This window comes from Castor canadensis, chromosome 15 (genome assembly GCF_047511655.1).
Source record: "Castor canadensis chromosome 15, mCasCan1.hap1v2, whole genome shotgun sequence".
NCBI lineage: Eukaryota > Metazoa > Chordata > Mammalia > Rodentia > Castoridae > Castor > Castor canadensis.
The window spans coordinates 33,403,740-33,420,072 of NC_133400.1; the positions used below are offsets into that span (position 1 = coordinate 33,403,740).

The 16,333-nt window shown below is 40.8% G+C and overlaps 1 long non-coding RNA gene across 1 annotated transcript; it reads right to left on the reverse strand.

Annotated features, from left to right (window-relative positions):
* Nucleotides 1-2,344: 2,344 nt before the first annotated feature.
* Nucleotides 2,345-7,713, reverse strand: LOC141417421 (uncharacterized). Its single transcript, XR_012441978.1, has 3 exons — nt 7,383-7,713; nt 6,188-6,258; nt 2,345-3,663 (listed from the first exon to the last, which is right to left on the reverse strand). It is a non-coding gene; the product is annotated as an uncharacterized lncRNA (long non-coding RNA).
* Between the last annotated feature and the right edge of the window lie 8,620 nt (nt 7,714-16,333).

Below are 16,333 nucleotides of genomic sequence, written 5' to 3' on the forward strand. Positions count from 1 at the left end.
TGTATGAAAATATTAAGATTTTCTAACACAACCTTAAAAAAATCCTTACTGTTTTACAGTGAGGGAACTCATTGTCCCCTCCCTTAGGAACAATGACTGCAGTTCGGTCCATTTAGTTTAAGTCTCTTGCAATTTATCAGAGGGGGGTTCCCTGGAGGGGCGGCCTTTCTAGGCAGCGTGGAAGTGTGCGTGAGTGTGTCCATTGCACTTCCACGAGCCTCAGATCGCCCCTCCAGAGGGTTGTCCCTCAGCCCATTCCCAAGATGGATAACTGGGCAAACGCAGCCCTAGTTGTCTGAAAGCACTTGGAATCTTTCTCCCGCCATCAGGAAATGAATTAACCCGACCCCCAGAGAGCCCCACCAATTGAGCCCGCAAAGAAGCGGGCAGAGCAGAGTAGTGCAGGTGCCATGACTGCAGAAAGAAAAGGGGAACAACCACCTTTAATACTGAAAACCTGTGCCCTTGGCAAGATGTTTGGGGATCTTTCCAGTGTTACTCTTGCCCGTTAGCATGTTAAGTAGCTCTTTGGGACTGCGTCTTCAGCGCCGTTTCCTCTCCTGCACAGTCCCCGCGCTCTTTTCTTTTGCAGTGGTCCTCCGCGGCAGCGCGAAGCCGTGGGGAGGAAGGTGCAGGAAGCAGGCGTGTGAATTTCAAGGCCGTCCCTGGCTGCGGAGGTCGGCCTGGGCGGCCGCGCCTGGCGGCCAGAAGGTGGCGCTGCGCCGCACCGTATGGACCCTCGAGTGCCCGGCCGGCGCTGGGAAGCCAGCTGACTGACTGCTCAAAGTTTCTAGTGCCATTCCCGGACTGAAACAAATGTTTGTGGAATTAAGTAGTGATTTCCTTTAGTCTGCGCCGCTCTGCTTGGCTGTGTGTTCAGGCCTAGATGTTAACATATGCCACATAGGCGCTTTTCCTGGTGAAATGAGGAATTTTCAAGCATACCTCCCTCATCATAACTGTCTCAACTAGCAAGGGTCTGCATTTTCTGGTCAAAAACTCGTAAAACTTCCATATTAAGAGCTAACATGGTTTGGAAGACAAAGAAGTGCTGAGAAATGTAAGTAAACAGAGCACCTAAGAATTTTTCTTTCTAAATAAACAAAGGAGGGGGGGAGAGAGGTTTCTTGTTTTACCAGGCTAAAAATAAAGCCTAACAAGTGACAGAAAGAAATGCAAGGCAAGAGGTTCTCGGGAAAGGCTGTTGGGGGATGGGAAGCTGCTATGTGATTGCTGGAAAACCCAGGTGCAATGATCATAGATGTGCAATTGGGAAGAAAAGTGAGGGAACGAGGCGCACCCAGGCTATCTGACTTGAGGGTTCAGCTATAAGGCCATGGGTTTTCAGAACCAAGTTAAACAACAGAGATTAAGGGTGATGGGAATTTGGGAATTGCCAATGCAACGGTGTGGCCATGCCAAGAGGTTCCATTAGTGAGGGTTCAGTATGTATTTAACGTTGCCATAAAATCCGTGCTCTCAACGTAAACAAGGCGAGGCTGTGTGCATCTCCACAAGATGTATGCAGCTTCGTTTGGGTTAATGGATTTGACGTGAGTAAAAAGAGTGGGGATTAAATCGACCCCAAATGTATAAATATGACTAATTGTCAACTCCTCCTATCAGTGTAAACATCTCTAGCTTGCAGACTGGGAGGAGATGATGGTGGAGGAGGTGGGACTTGGGGACCATTAGTCACTGCAGAATTGATTCAAAACCAATTGATAAAGCAAAGTTGGAATGGAACACAGAAAGTTCCTTACACACGGAGCATGCGTTGCTTTGTAGAATTTCCACGTATTTTATTCCTTAAGTTGGAGTGTGTGTCTGTGTCACAGACCCTGTAGAGGGAACACACAGCTGTTCTCCGGTGTGCAGGGTAACTTGGGGCTTCTTTTTTTAAATGTTGATTACACTTTTGAAATGGGCAGAACGACCCAAGCATCGCTGACACCAAAGAGCAAGATATGAAGACTGGTTTTAGACATTTCAGAAGTTTTCAGCAAGTGACCCAGAGGGATATGTTTAACTTTCTTAACCAATATTTTACTGTTTTATTTTGTAAATCAAGAACTAATCGCTATGTGGGTTTATTTTTCTTAGATAATGAATACATATATCTAGTAGTGAAATACATCTCTTCAAAGTAAGAAATGTTCTCAGACTTTTCGAAACTTAGTCATTTGAATCAGTAACTGTATTTGAGGTGAGCCAAAATGCTACAATGGACTATGTTCACTTTCTAACATGGTTTTTAACATTTGATGGTGTTTTTTTTCTTCACCTCTTTTCCTTTTTTAAGCTAAAGTTCAAAGACTTTTTATTTTTTAAACCAAATGTCATTTATTGTGTCAAGGTACACGATTCACAAATACTGTTCACAGTGAAATGAAACTTTAATTCTGCAAATAATAGCACTGTTTAAGGCTTACTAAATATTACAAACATGGCAAATTCTATCTGTAATATTCAGAAGCTGATTTTGGATCAAAATTTAGAGCTGTCTTTCAAACGGAGCCACATTAAATTTAAAATTAGTCAAGGATTACAGTTTGCAGTGAGAAATATCTCCACCTCCAATATGAGCAAATGCATCAAAGTGAAAGGGGAAAAAAGAAAAGAATAGAGATGTGATTGTTTTGACACCAGTGAGAGAAGCTTAGTATCATTTCATTTTTAACCTCATTTCAAATGATCTTTAAACCACCCTGATATTTCTGCATGGAGATAATCACATCTCATCAGCCTTTTCCAAACCCGGCAGCTCTGTACCCAGAGCTAATGCTTCTTGCCAAATCATATTGCTACACAAATTGTTACAGCTGCACAGATGACTGCTGGAAATCAGCGTGGCTACGTGGCCCTTCCCCCCCACCCCCCACCTTTCAGTCACTCAGTTTTATTTTCTTTCCTTGGGTAGTTTGAATCTTACATAAGGTATGCGAATGATTTTCCTGGAAAGGTAAGACAGAAGGTTTTAAAATGTGAAACAAATCTGCCCTATATTTGATGAAAATGAGACCTGTTGAAACACAGGGAAATAAGCACACGATTCTTCTATTAAGAAGAAAACTCTTAGGGAAAGTAATGAAATGTGGGGTGTCAAGAGAAGGAAAGTTACCCTGGTTTTAAATATGCACCATCAATATTCCTAACACCGGTTAGGAATTCCCTACCATTGAAGTTATGAACACAACAAGGAAACTGGGTTGGTTTGTTTTCTTCTCAGTTTTGCATCTGCAGGAGGAAATCAAAAGCTCCCTGCTTAACATTTCAAAAACTAGTATGCAAATGACCCACCCACGGCCTTATCTTGTCACAATTTGCCTCAACTTCACTTCCTCTCTCTTCAGTCATTTAATTTATATGGTTTCCAAATCAGAGTGACTATCATCTATTAGTTATCTTGGTGACAGAGGGCAGGGCCCTGTTGTGTTGGAGTTAATAAAGCAGAAACACAAGCCTAATTATTGGGGAGATAAGGAGTGCTGGCAGGGGTTGTCTTCCAGGTCTGGAGCTCTCTGCACCCAGATGTTTGGGAGCGAGTCTGGGTGCACAAGGCAGACCAGACAGGAGCAGGTGGAGGTGCATTTGTTCTTGCATTAGCCATACCGCTAAATTTCAGAGACCGTCTTCTGCAGAGGATGGGGTGATAAGATGCATCTGTGGGGGGAACAAGCGTGTGATCATTAATCAAAGGAGATAAAGGCGGAGGGCAGGGGTGCTTTGCAACTTCAAAGGGCCAAACACACAGGAAGTGGCATCTCTGTTACAAGGGCGTAGTCTACACCTTCATGCATTAAATAGCTCAGTGTAGAGTGTGTGTGTAAGAGAGAAAGAGAGAGCAATGCAGTTTCACACAGTATGGAATATATATTTGTGATATACATAACATATGTCTAATGTATTAGCATAGTGATTAAAAACTTGTAAAGCATAGCACCTGATTGAAAATTTGATGTAGTGATCATTCAAGGCCCATGTTGCGTTTTTATAGGTTGATATCACGTGCATATGACTATGTGCAAATGGCACATGCCTACAAGAAATTTCACTGTCTTTATACGTTTTTATATGTATTTATGCACAGCTTTAGCACAAATCAGTACTGGGGCTCTCCTCATATTCTTCCCTCCTAAGTCAACCAGAAAGCCAACCTGTGTGGTTAAAGTCACTAACATAAAGAGATATTCATAAGAAAGTGAAAAAAAAAACCCAAAAATGTAGTTCCTTCTCTTGATATGGATAGTTACAGTTATCAACGGATACTGGAGTAAAAACTGAAAACTGGGACCTGACTGACCCAACTGGAGAATTACTCTATTAAATGCAGCTTTGGCCAACACATATTAAAATTGCAAACTAATTTGCCTATTTGACAATGGCTAATGAACTTAAGTATGCAGAATGAACTTTAATAATTGAGGAAATTGTGCAATTAAACTAAAAGCAGGCTGAAAATTACAAATAAAGTGAATTCTCTGGCTTAGCAAGAATATTGCTGCCTGCAGAATCCAACCAGTTTGTGTAGGTATCCAGAAAGCCTGGACAGGGTCAAGTGACTTCGTTTTATTGTGATGATTGGCCATAAAGATATTGAGTTCATTTTTTTTAAACAAAAAGGAACACTAATAATTCTTCTCCCCAGTATGTTTCAGAACAACCATGTGGTTGGAATTACACAAAAACATCTCATTGGCAGGATATGTTTTAATTTTGATCTGAAGTTTACGATCCTATCTGTGTCTATTTTAAATTTAAGTGGATTACCATCCCGGGTTGGCTGTCTCGTACTGTTCCCTCTATGTTCAGCTTTTACAAATCTGTTAATACATAAAACCATAGAAGCTTCTTATGTTCAAACCAGGTTAGGCTGAAGACACCAGATTAATATTTGATAACGTAGAAGGGCTCTTAATCAGATTTGCTTATTTCATGACAGAATGTTTCTGCAATTATGATAATTGTTGTGCTAAATTTGTTTGTCTTTGTATCTGGCATTGGCATAATCTTCTCTCTTGAAAGCCACTCAATATGGGACTTGAGATTCCAGCACAAAACCCAATTAATATTAAGATGACAAGCCCTGATGAGCTCCCAAAGAGGCAACAGCTGAACAGACTCTAACATTCTTAAGTACAGATACTTGAGTGATCAAGTACATCTGAGGAGACACACAATTCAATAATCCTTTTCTCAAGAAAGTCAAGAGCCCTGTGAGATGCGAGGGAAATCAAAGGAACACATCAGAAAGAAAATGACGGGACTGGTCCTGTAGTGTCTCTATTAAAATGCAAAAGTTATGGATTTTTTTCGGGGTGATGGGAACCTTTTCTGTTTTTATTGATTCCTTTTTATAGCTTGATGATTTCTCTAAGATTATCTTAAAAGCTTAAAGAAAAAAGGGGCCTCATCAAAAGGTATCTTACATGACAAGAGCATAGATAGTTTTGGTTAACATGACATGGCAAAGGCACTGGGCTGTCTGTCCAGGGGGAGGGACATCCCACTCACTCCACTTGTCAGCCTGGGCAAAGTCTTCAGACTCCACCACAAAGTGAAGAATTTCCAGGCACATTTGACACACATGGTAAACGCACCCTGCAGGACACTGGGCCAGTGAGGAAAGATGGTGGTCAGCTGGGGTGACCTGGCTATTCCCCAGAGATGATAAAGCACTGTGTTAACACATATATTTCCATCCTCATTGTATAAAGCAGTTGTCTTTATCCCCTGACCCCCAATTTCCTAGCATCATAGGTGGACCACCCTCCCCCCTTGTGTTTACAGCTAAATTCACTGTCTGGAGGTGACATCCTAACCCATTGATTTGTAATCAAAAATTGGTTTCCTGCCACTTTAAAAGTGAGGCACTAAGGGGCAGTAAAAACAAGGCTGTCGAGCTAAATGGAGCTATGGTTCCGGCTCTGGGCCATCACACACTACCTTTCAAACGTATTTATTACGTTAAAAAACCTCTATCGAGCACTTTAAATGGCTGGTGACACCCTCTTTGGTGACTTATTGCTCTGTGAAATCAGTTTTGTAGAAAATCTTTCACCTGAACCAAAAATAAAAACCACACACACACACACACACACACACACACACACACACATGCAAAATCAGTATGGCTCTGCCTGTGCAGAACGATGTGCCAGTAGTTCTGCACTGAGTTTCTCCATACCCAGGTGTCAGCAGCAGGCAGCTCCCAGATGGACAGGGCCCCCGTCTACAGCTGAGTTTGCCCAGGAGCAACTGAAAGTGAAACCAACCAATATGGCCCTTGTTAGTGGTCTGATAAATCCAGAGGAGCCTCTGAGGTCACCTGCCCAATTTCAAGGTTTGTCCCAAGTAGAGAAAGACCTTAGCCATTGTTCTTCCCTCACCCCCTCACACACACCTACACACCTCCCACATGCAGCACCTGGGTAGGTCTTTTTAAGACTTTCCCTTTGTAGTAAGTACAAAGAACATGAGGCCATTATCATGGAAACTACCTAGTCTGGAGCGGAAATAAATTCGGCAACCTGGGCTGATATTACCAAAGGTGCAAAGACCAGAGCATTACTGAAGAAAATGTCCTATGGGTTCCTGTAAACAAACCAGATGCCTGGTCCTACAGGAGGCCCCATTTCTTTACTCTGCTTGTCACAACAGAGCAGGATTTCTAAGGAGAGTTGTCCCTCACCCTGAAAGTCATTTAGGGGCCGTGCACTGCTGCGCGCAGATTGATTCAGCCACAGAAGCGTGGACAATCCTACTCATGGAGTGAATTGCCCCAAATTGTGAGATCTTTGAAACAAAATGTGTCCCTGTTGCCTTCTGAGGTTCCTGCTAATTAATATTCAAAAGACTCAAAGAGGAAAAACTGGATACCTAAATCATACATATGTATATGCCTTTTAAGCTTTATTATAAAGGCAAAATAACCCCTTACTTGGTTAAAATCCAACTTGAGTCAACATACAAAGGTGACTGCACTGTAATAGTGGATGTATCTGCATTATGCAGGCACGTTAGTGCACCACCAGAATCTCTCAATAGTAATTATTATGCCAAGCACCCTGTTGGTACAATTACACCCAAGCTCTAATTAGTAGCAGTAAGATTAGAACCCCTACATGTTAAATCTGTAGAAGCAACGCTGAGTGAAGGATTTAAAACAGTTTCAAAACATTGTATTGTCTTTATTACAGTCTTTATACTTCAGTAAAGAAGGGTTTTCTATAAAATGCACTTAAAATAATCTGGTCCTGTCACTAAAAATAGGAAAGATAAGGTAATTGCAGTCAAACCTAGTGAGTCGGCTTGCTACCTAGGTGCATTAAATCGAAAATGACAAATCGGCCTAACTGTAGTGAGAGCTATGTACTTCCTACCTGCTGGCCACATTGGGGTTTCTTCCAGCCATCAGCCAGAGGATTGCATGGGGCCATACTTGTCAGGGGTCTGCCTTTTCCTGTGTGACTTCCTCATCACCTTGGAGGAAGAAGCTGCAGGTGGATCAGCTGCATGGTGAGCCCATCTTCCTCACCAATCTGATTTCAGCACCAGGAGATTTACCTGTCTCCTCAGTGACTGTGACTGACGTGCTTGGAGGGAACACAGCACGGGGCTGCTTTGGCCTCCTTGGACCCCAAGCACACAGGGAACCAGGCTGGATGTCTGGGCCTGGAGCTGAGGCCCTCCCAAGGGGAGGGCAGTTCTAGGGCTGAGGGCCTTGGGTCAGCTGAGAGCAGGCTGGGTGGGGGTGGGGATCCTGTGCACCCACCTGAGCATTTGAGACAAGCAAAATGACCTTGGTGAGTTATGACCGCAGCTCAAGGGGAGGAGACATTCAGGCATGGATTACCAAATGCCAGGTGTATCTGTTTGGACTGGGGAACCTTTTAATTGGGTTTTCCCTTGAAACTGAGCACCAGGACTTTGTAAAATGTTTTAAGAGAGAAAGCCTAGAAGCTCAGAGGAGGGAGGAAAACAAATTCATTTCATCTGCCTGCTAATTCCCCAGGCCCCACATGCCACCACTACCTTCCAGAAACAAATGTGGTTTGGTCCTTCATAAACACTGGTAGCTGAGGAATGTCAGGCTGAAGTGGACTCACAGTCTTTCCTGCCATCATGTATCTGCTTCAAACCCACTGGCTCATTTGCCCACTAAGACCACAAAACACCCTGCTCCCTCTGCCCGTCAAATGTCTGAGTGGAAAGGCAGGGCATTCTGGGCACATGAAGCCGCTGGGGAGACTAAGGAGCTGGCAGTAAATACAGTATACACCTACACTTCTGTGGGCAGAACTTGGCCTTCCTAGTCTAATTATGTGATGTGAAAATTTCAGTTATCTTGACTCATCAGTCTATAAACATCCAGAACATAGATAAAATTTTGAAAAATTTTGCCTTGGCTTTTCTGTTAAGCAAAAGCATTATTTATTTTGCTTCTGCAATGCTGATCCAAACAACTTTGGCAATCTTTAGGTTGAAAATAGGAGACAGAAATCCCAAAATGTTACTGTAGTTCTACATTAGTGTCACTATTCCCCACCACCAACAAATTTCCCATAATTACAGTGAGACTTAGTGTCTATTTGTACGACACATGTATATAGACTTCAAATGGTATAGCCTAAGAGCTATAAAACCGTCTACAAGAATGAACAGTGGGAAGAGGGCAGGAGTCAAAGAGCAGCCTTTGAATCTTAATAATTGTGTGTATGCAGCCATACTTTATATCTAGAAGTGCTATTTACTGTAAAATTGAAGACAGGGAGAGTATGATGCTTTCTGGCGTCATATTTTATGTTGGCTTCTCTTTCATAGCCCTAGACTGGAGGAAGGAAGTGAAAAACTCCCCCTGCCTTAGAGGTTATCTAATTGCTGTCATAATTCCTTTATTTATGTGCATGTATGTTTTATCTACAAAAGATATCCACGTGAGAGCTGATCTTTCTGCAACTGTTACAGAACTATTAAATGTATATTAGTATGGTCATTTTTATTTAATGGAAACAAATAACAGTTAATCTTGTTGGGAGGGTTAAGTGGCTTTACTTGGTAAAGGGCAAATCCCTTTGGATGCTTTTTGGAAAAAAAAGAATAGCTGTGGTTGCTGACAGATGGTCTTTGTCTGAGTGTAGCTGAGGACAGATAGAGTTTCTTTTTACACATTTATGAAACTTGCAGATATAGATGCTTGGTATTATGCTGTGGCCTAGGACAAAGAGGGAGCTTGGTGGACAGAGAGGATTAGATTTCAGATCAGTGACAGATGGCTGGCTTAGCAGAGTCAGATAAAATTAAAAGGGGGAGGTGGATAAAAGAAACCATTTTCCATGTAAAAGTTGTATCCCTTTAAGACAATGCAAGCCTGCAGCATCCAGCTTTTCTTCCCAACCTGGTGTTCAGGTCCTGCATTTCAATCTGTCCTTCAAATATGCATTTTAGTTTTGCCTTTGCAGAATAGGTGAGATTACCCTTTGTTGATCAAGCCTATCAAAGGGCAAGTAAGAAACAAAGTAATTAACAATTTGCCTTTCAACTTGGCCAGTAAAGAGCACTTCCATTTGCAGAATTACAGGGAACATTTGCATCTGAGACTTCATCCACATTGCTCTTCCCCAGCTTGGGAGGATTTTATAAGCCCAGCGGTAAAAATCCACATTTTTGCTTACTCCATATGCACCATTTAAACTTATCACATCACTATAACCTTCGTCAAATAACCATACAACATATTTAGTGTTAATTTGTCACCGTGAAATTATTCATCGGTGTCTTGAGTAAGTTCGATAATATTTATGGGTTATGCCATTCCATGTTTTCTGGCAATGCAGTTAGCTAGATTTCATAGATTTACTGTGTCTGCTTTTTTATGACTGACATAGCAATAACCAGATTGCAAAGATATTTATGTTGTTTGTGGCTTAGCAAGATAATTAAAGGATATAAATTAATCAAGTGCAATTAATTAGAAACTTTATGTTCGCAGCAGTCCTTCTTTGCATGTATAATTTATATTTATTGATTTCCTGGCTTTCATTAGCCTATGAGATAACAGCAGAAATGCATTAGAGAAGAAAATGTACAATTAGCGTGAGAGTGAACCCTGGCATAATGGATAGATCGGCACATGTTTGGGGCAAATATAAAGCTTTGTTAACTGTCATAAGCAGTAACAATTGATGAGTGGTATTTCACTACGTATCTTTCAGCTGATTAACGGCGTTTTTAAAGAGTCCCCTTAATGGGAAGCTGATAGGTTGGCTAAATTTACATTTTAATCAGAGTATTTATGATAGAGGCAGCCCTAGAAATTCATTGGCAGAGGGCAGGGGACATTCTCTGAGGGACCCTGGTGGGGAGGAGGCTTTGAAGTACGTCCACTCACCTATTCCTTCTCTTGTTTTTTGTCTAAAAGTGTCTTTGTAGGGGAGAGACAAGAACCCTAGAGACTTCCTTACAACTGGCTATATCCTGACTAATCTCCAGGAGAAAGGGTGGGATGCATGAGATGCCAAGAGAGGGGAGCCCCAGTCTCATGCCATGTCTTCTGTCATTGGGTGTCAGATACCAGCCCCTGGGCCTCAGCAGTGACTCTCAGGTGTTCTCAACAAGGTCTCCAGAGAGGAAACAGAGATAACCATGGCTAATGAGGGACAACATCCTAGTAAGCCCGCCTCTCTTATTTCCTAACTAGGTTGAAAGTCAACCTCAAGGAGTCCCAAGGGGACCACTTAAGAGGCCACAGTCCCAGTTCCAGGGGAGCACCCATCCATGCTGCCATGAGAGCTGCCATTTTGGAACTTGAAGCAGGGGCCCTCCTGGACTGTAAGCCATTAAAATTCTGGTTCTTTCAAGCAAAAACAGAAGTGAGGTTGTGAACAGTCACAGAAAACTTTTCATTTAGTCATTCTTTTTAACTTTTTCAAAGTAGGAAATAGGAGGTTTCTCCACTGTTCTGAGGAACTCCCAGAGAAGACTGAAGTGGAGTCTTCCATCACTTGTGTGAGTGATCAGTGTCCAGGGGACTTCAAGAAGGAACAAAAGCTATCTCCCAAGTCACTGTCTGTTTCCATATCATGTGTATTATGATGGTGGGTTGGGTCTTTTGTCCATTAAGAAGGCTCCTTAAGATGGTGTCATGGGCAGCATATGACAAAAATACCTCAAGATTGGACAGTTAGGGAGGCCAGAGTGGGATTCATGTCTGGCTGGTGTCCTAGCTCTTAATGGGCATCTCTGCAGGAGAGAACTTATTTCTTGTCATTCCCACATGGAGATGGGACAACAGGGCTGATCAGCTGTGTTATGTGTTTAGTGGTGATTCCCAACATGGTCTTTATACTAAAAAAAATGTCAGGAGGCCCTCTGGAAAGTAAAACAAAAAGCCATTCCCCCAAGGGGGCTCATTCCTGATTCAGAGACCAACCGGTAAGGTCTTCAGTTCCATTTGGAAAATGACTTGAACAGAGTGAGACTGGGGGCCTGGTCTTTCTCAAGTAAGGACAAAAGCCATCATCCTGAGTCTTTCTAAATGCCTTTTCTTCTTCCTCTCATTTTGGCTCCTCTGCAGCCTGAGGGCTCAGAAACCCCCATCCCCTATTTTCTGGTGAAATTCCATATATGTGGATTGAATATTGACAGAATCTCCCACATATCTCCTAACCCTGGGGCAATTAGAGTTGAATTACATGCACCAAAGCTAGGCTACAAATAAGAAATTATTTACCAATTTATCTCAGTGAGAAGAAACCCTTATTAGACCTTTAAAAAGAAGAAGAGAGCAAATATGAGATTAATATAAGTGAAGAAGGATGCAGTTCCTGCATTATGTGATCAACCCTTTTTTCCCCTTTCGCGCTAATTATTATTATCATTATTAGTATCACTTCACCCCTCAATTGCCTTAGGATGTTATCCAAGGGGAAGAGCTTTATCGTCTAGTGACAGCCCCATGGTATTATTTATTTCATGTAATAAAGTATATGTAATGATCATGATTAATGTTTGTTTATTGTTGTATCATTGTGTTTTCCTTCCAGTCTCAGTGTGATACTGGTTTAATTAAACTTGGAGAGGAGTGGAAGTGGGCTTGGGTGACATTCTCCCGAACTTTGTGCCATAATGGAGCATGCATTTGGTTGCATTCACATGTCGATTAAGATGAAGATGTTCCCATAAATGACTGATTCCATTTGTTCCTTTAAAGGAAAGTCCATTCCCCATCCTTTATTGTGTAATTTACAGATAAATTTGTTGTGCCTCAGACCAAATGCTTTTATGAACAGAAATTGCAGTGACAGTGGAAATTATGGTAATTGAAGAGTGCTCTATTTTAGGTTTTTCCCTGATCACATGGAATGATCCTCATCATCTTTCGTGGCCATAATCATGCCCCAAATTCCAAATTACTTTTTATTAGATTGTTATCCAGTTTACTCATTTGTTCAGGGAAGAGGAGGGATCAGAGACAATAGCAAACATCATCTCTGCGGTGAACATCTCCCCTAAGGAAAAGAAAAATTAGACAGGCCCAGTTCGGGCCATTGTCTTTACATTTCTGGTGATCCCAGAATCAGGTTGCCAAGACTTTGTTGTGCAATTTCTTATCTCTGTGGGAAAATCAAATGTGATCTTAAGTGGAAGCCATAGAGCTTTGACATAAGTTAATATTAATATGCTTTTAAAAGTTTCAAAGCTGAATTCAGATGTGCCTTACTTTAAGAACATTTATAGCACTTTATGCTTTACAATACACTTTAATATCTGCTGGCTCATGTTTGCACTGTAACCTTCGAAGGAGGCAGGACATGGTTCTTCATTGCACAGCATGCCCCTGCCATACTCTGGGGACACATAGAATGCTATGTGTGGTTTTTGGTTTTTTTTGCAACTTGCTTTTTCCCCTTCTATAACATATTGTGGAGCTCTTTTGTATCTTTATATGAAATTTTTATTTCATTAGAGACATTTAGGATGCCTTCAGAGTTCCCTTATTATAAAAAGCAGTGAATTAATATTCTTTGGATGAACATACATACATGGGTGCATATACTTACATACATATGTACTTATGCACATATATACATGTGTGTATGTGTGTGGGAGAAAGAGACAAAGAGTTACTCTAAGTATTTTAGTGAAATAGAGGGTTTTTTAAAATCAAAATGCATATAGTTTAAATTTTTGACACATTCTACCAAACAACCCTCCTGAGACTGTACCACTTTGCATCCCCTGCAACTGCACACACAGGGTTCAGTTCCTGGTTTCTAGCTCTAGATAATGTCAACCTTTAAATTTTTTCCAACTTTAAGCAGAAACATATTTCATTACTATATAATCTGTGTTTTTCCAATTAGTAATAAGTACAAGAGTGTTTTGTAAGTTTATTATTCCTTCATATTTCTTTTTCATAGAATTTGCTTATTCCTATTATTTGCAAATGTTGGTATTTGGTTGTTTCTCATTTTCTTATTAATTTATAGAATTTATGTTAATATTGACCCCTTGTTGATTAAATAAGCTGCACTTTAGCCTTTCAACTGAGTTTTAATTTTCTTTAGAGATGAACAAGTTCTTTTTTTTTTTAAACATTTGGCAAAGTCAAATCAGAATAGAGTTTTACGAAGAAGAAAGGAAATTCAGAAGGAGAAGTGATTGCCAAAATTTATACTGCCTTTTGTTGGGAAAAAATCAAGGTTTGACATCAGGTGTGTTTTTTTAACCATCTCCTATTAGTTCTGTCTGGATGCAACCATGGCTTTGTCTACAAATATGCACACAAAATGTGGGTGAATGAAAGATTTCCTATTCCAACCTCTCCTCGGTCACCTCCAATGCCCTTCTTACTCCTCATGAAGGAAGTTCTTTGTCCACCCTTGATAAAATAGTTCTATATGAAACTTTCTCCAAAACTCTCAACTCAGCCATCACCTGTTCTGTCATTAGGTGTTGGTGTATGTGCTTCTATCAAAGTCTACTTTGTGAGACAGGTATTTATGTCACGCTTTCTGCCTGTCCTACTTATGATTTTCATAAGTTAAGGGTCTGTGGTGAATCAATTGGATTAATCAACTGTCTCTTCCCATACCTGTGTCCTGGCAATTGCCCTTCATATCAAGAAGTAGAATCTACTCCTCCTCCCTTCAAATCTGGAATGGCCTTATCATTTGCTTTGAGCAATAGGTTGCAGCAGAAGGGACCTTGCTTAAGAGGTCTTGGATGCTCCCATTCTTGGTGCACGCTTGGTAATTCACCACTGGGTGCCATGTGGACAAGCCCAGATTAGCCTGTTGAAAGATGATGAAGGACCACGTGGAGGACAATCATCCAGAGGCGACATCCTACACATGCCAGTTCTCAACTGATATACCATGAAACAGCTACCTGGAAATTGAAAACAGAGATCTGTTATTCACACTCACTTTCTGGGTGCATATTTACAGACCAAAAGCAATGGGTACATCCATGAGGTGAAGTGTGCTCAGCTGCTAACCTAGACCAGAAGAAACTCCCAACCAAGCCAGACACCTATGAGCTAAGTAAATGTTTTTGTTTAAGCCATATTTGGGTGCTTTGTCCTGCAGAAATAGAGGACTGATACCAAATCTTTCTATAGCAAGTTTAGCATGGTCTTACTGAGCACAACTGTTAGAATGGCTAACGTCAAAAAGACCAAGATAACGAGTGCTAGTGAGGAAGTGGAGAAAAGAGAACCCTTAATTAACACTGTGTGTGAATGGAAATTATTGGGCCTATTATAGAAAACAGTATGGAGGTTCTTCAAAATATTAAAATCAGTCATATATCTAGTAATTCCACTACCGGGCAGATATCCAAAGGAATTGAAGTTGTAGGATGAAGAGATTTCTATATGCCCACACTTCTTGCAGAACTATCCAAAAAAGCTATCCAATTATAAATATAGAATTAATCCAAGTGCCCATCAATAGATGAATGGATAAAGAAAATGCAGCATATGTATCTAGAAATGTATTATATGAACTATATAATACATAATGGAATACTCTTCAGCCGTAAAGATGAACAAATCCTAATATTCTCAACAACATGACTTAAGAGGAGAATATTATGCTCAGTGAAATAAACTAGGACAGAAAGACAGATGCTGCACGATCTCATTCATATGTGGAATTTAAGACACTCTTATAAATGTAGAGAGTAGAATTTTAGTTACTGAGGACTAGAGTGGTTGGAGGGAGAAGAATGGATAGTTGTTGGTCAAAGGACGTATAATTACAGTATATGAGAAGAATATTTTAAAAAAATATATCCACAATAGGCAAATATACAGAGACAGAAAACAGAAGTGGGCGCAGTTGGAGAGATGGCGGGAGAGAAGGGATGCGTTCAAAATGACTACTTATGGTTATGAAGTTTTATTTGTATGTGATGAAAATGTTCTAAAATTGATTATGGTGATGGTTGTGCAACCCTTTGTACCAAAAATCAATGGGTTACACTCTTTAACTGGGTAAATTGTATGATGTGTGAATTATAAATCAATAAAAATGCTTTTTTTGGCAGTACTAGGGCTTGAACTCAGGACCTTGAGTTTGTCAGGCAAGCACTCTAACACTGGAGCCACAATGTCCAGCCCTTTTGCCTTTTAGATTATATTCTAGATAGGATCTCACAGTTTTTCCCAGAGCCAGCCTCAGGCTGCAGTGCTAACTATGCCTGTGCATAAATGGGATGACAGGCACATGCTACCACGTCTGCCTTGTTGGTTCAGGTGGGGTGACATGAACTTTGTCTGCCAGGCTGGCCTTGCACCATAATCCTCCTGATCTCTGCTTCCTGAATTCCTGCATTACAGGCATAAGGCACTATATCCAGTGTAATAGAAGCTGGTTTTTAAATGAAACATTTATTACTAAGCATAGTTTCAAGTTTATATGTTTTTTTCTTTCCATTTTGATTTTGTGCTACAGAGATGCTATTTGTTTGGGCCAGGTTAATGAATGAGTTTATTATTGTCTCTTAAGGAAGTTACATAAGAAATATGAGTGATGGTTCAATGTCAGTATATATGAATTTTTAATTATCCAGTTTCAGTTTTTTTCTATGAGATGAAAGCTAGTCACTTTGATTACAATTTAAATTAACATAAATATTTGAGATTATAATAAGAGCAACGGTGTCAGAGAAATACAACTGTGTACATGTGCTGTGGTTTGGATATGGGTTGAGTGTTTTCCCGAAAGGTTTATGTGCTGAAAGCGTGGTCCCTAGTATAGCAGTGTGTGGGGATAGGCCCAGGGAGAAGTAATTAGGTCACTCAGGGCATCACCCATGGCAGAGATTA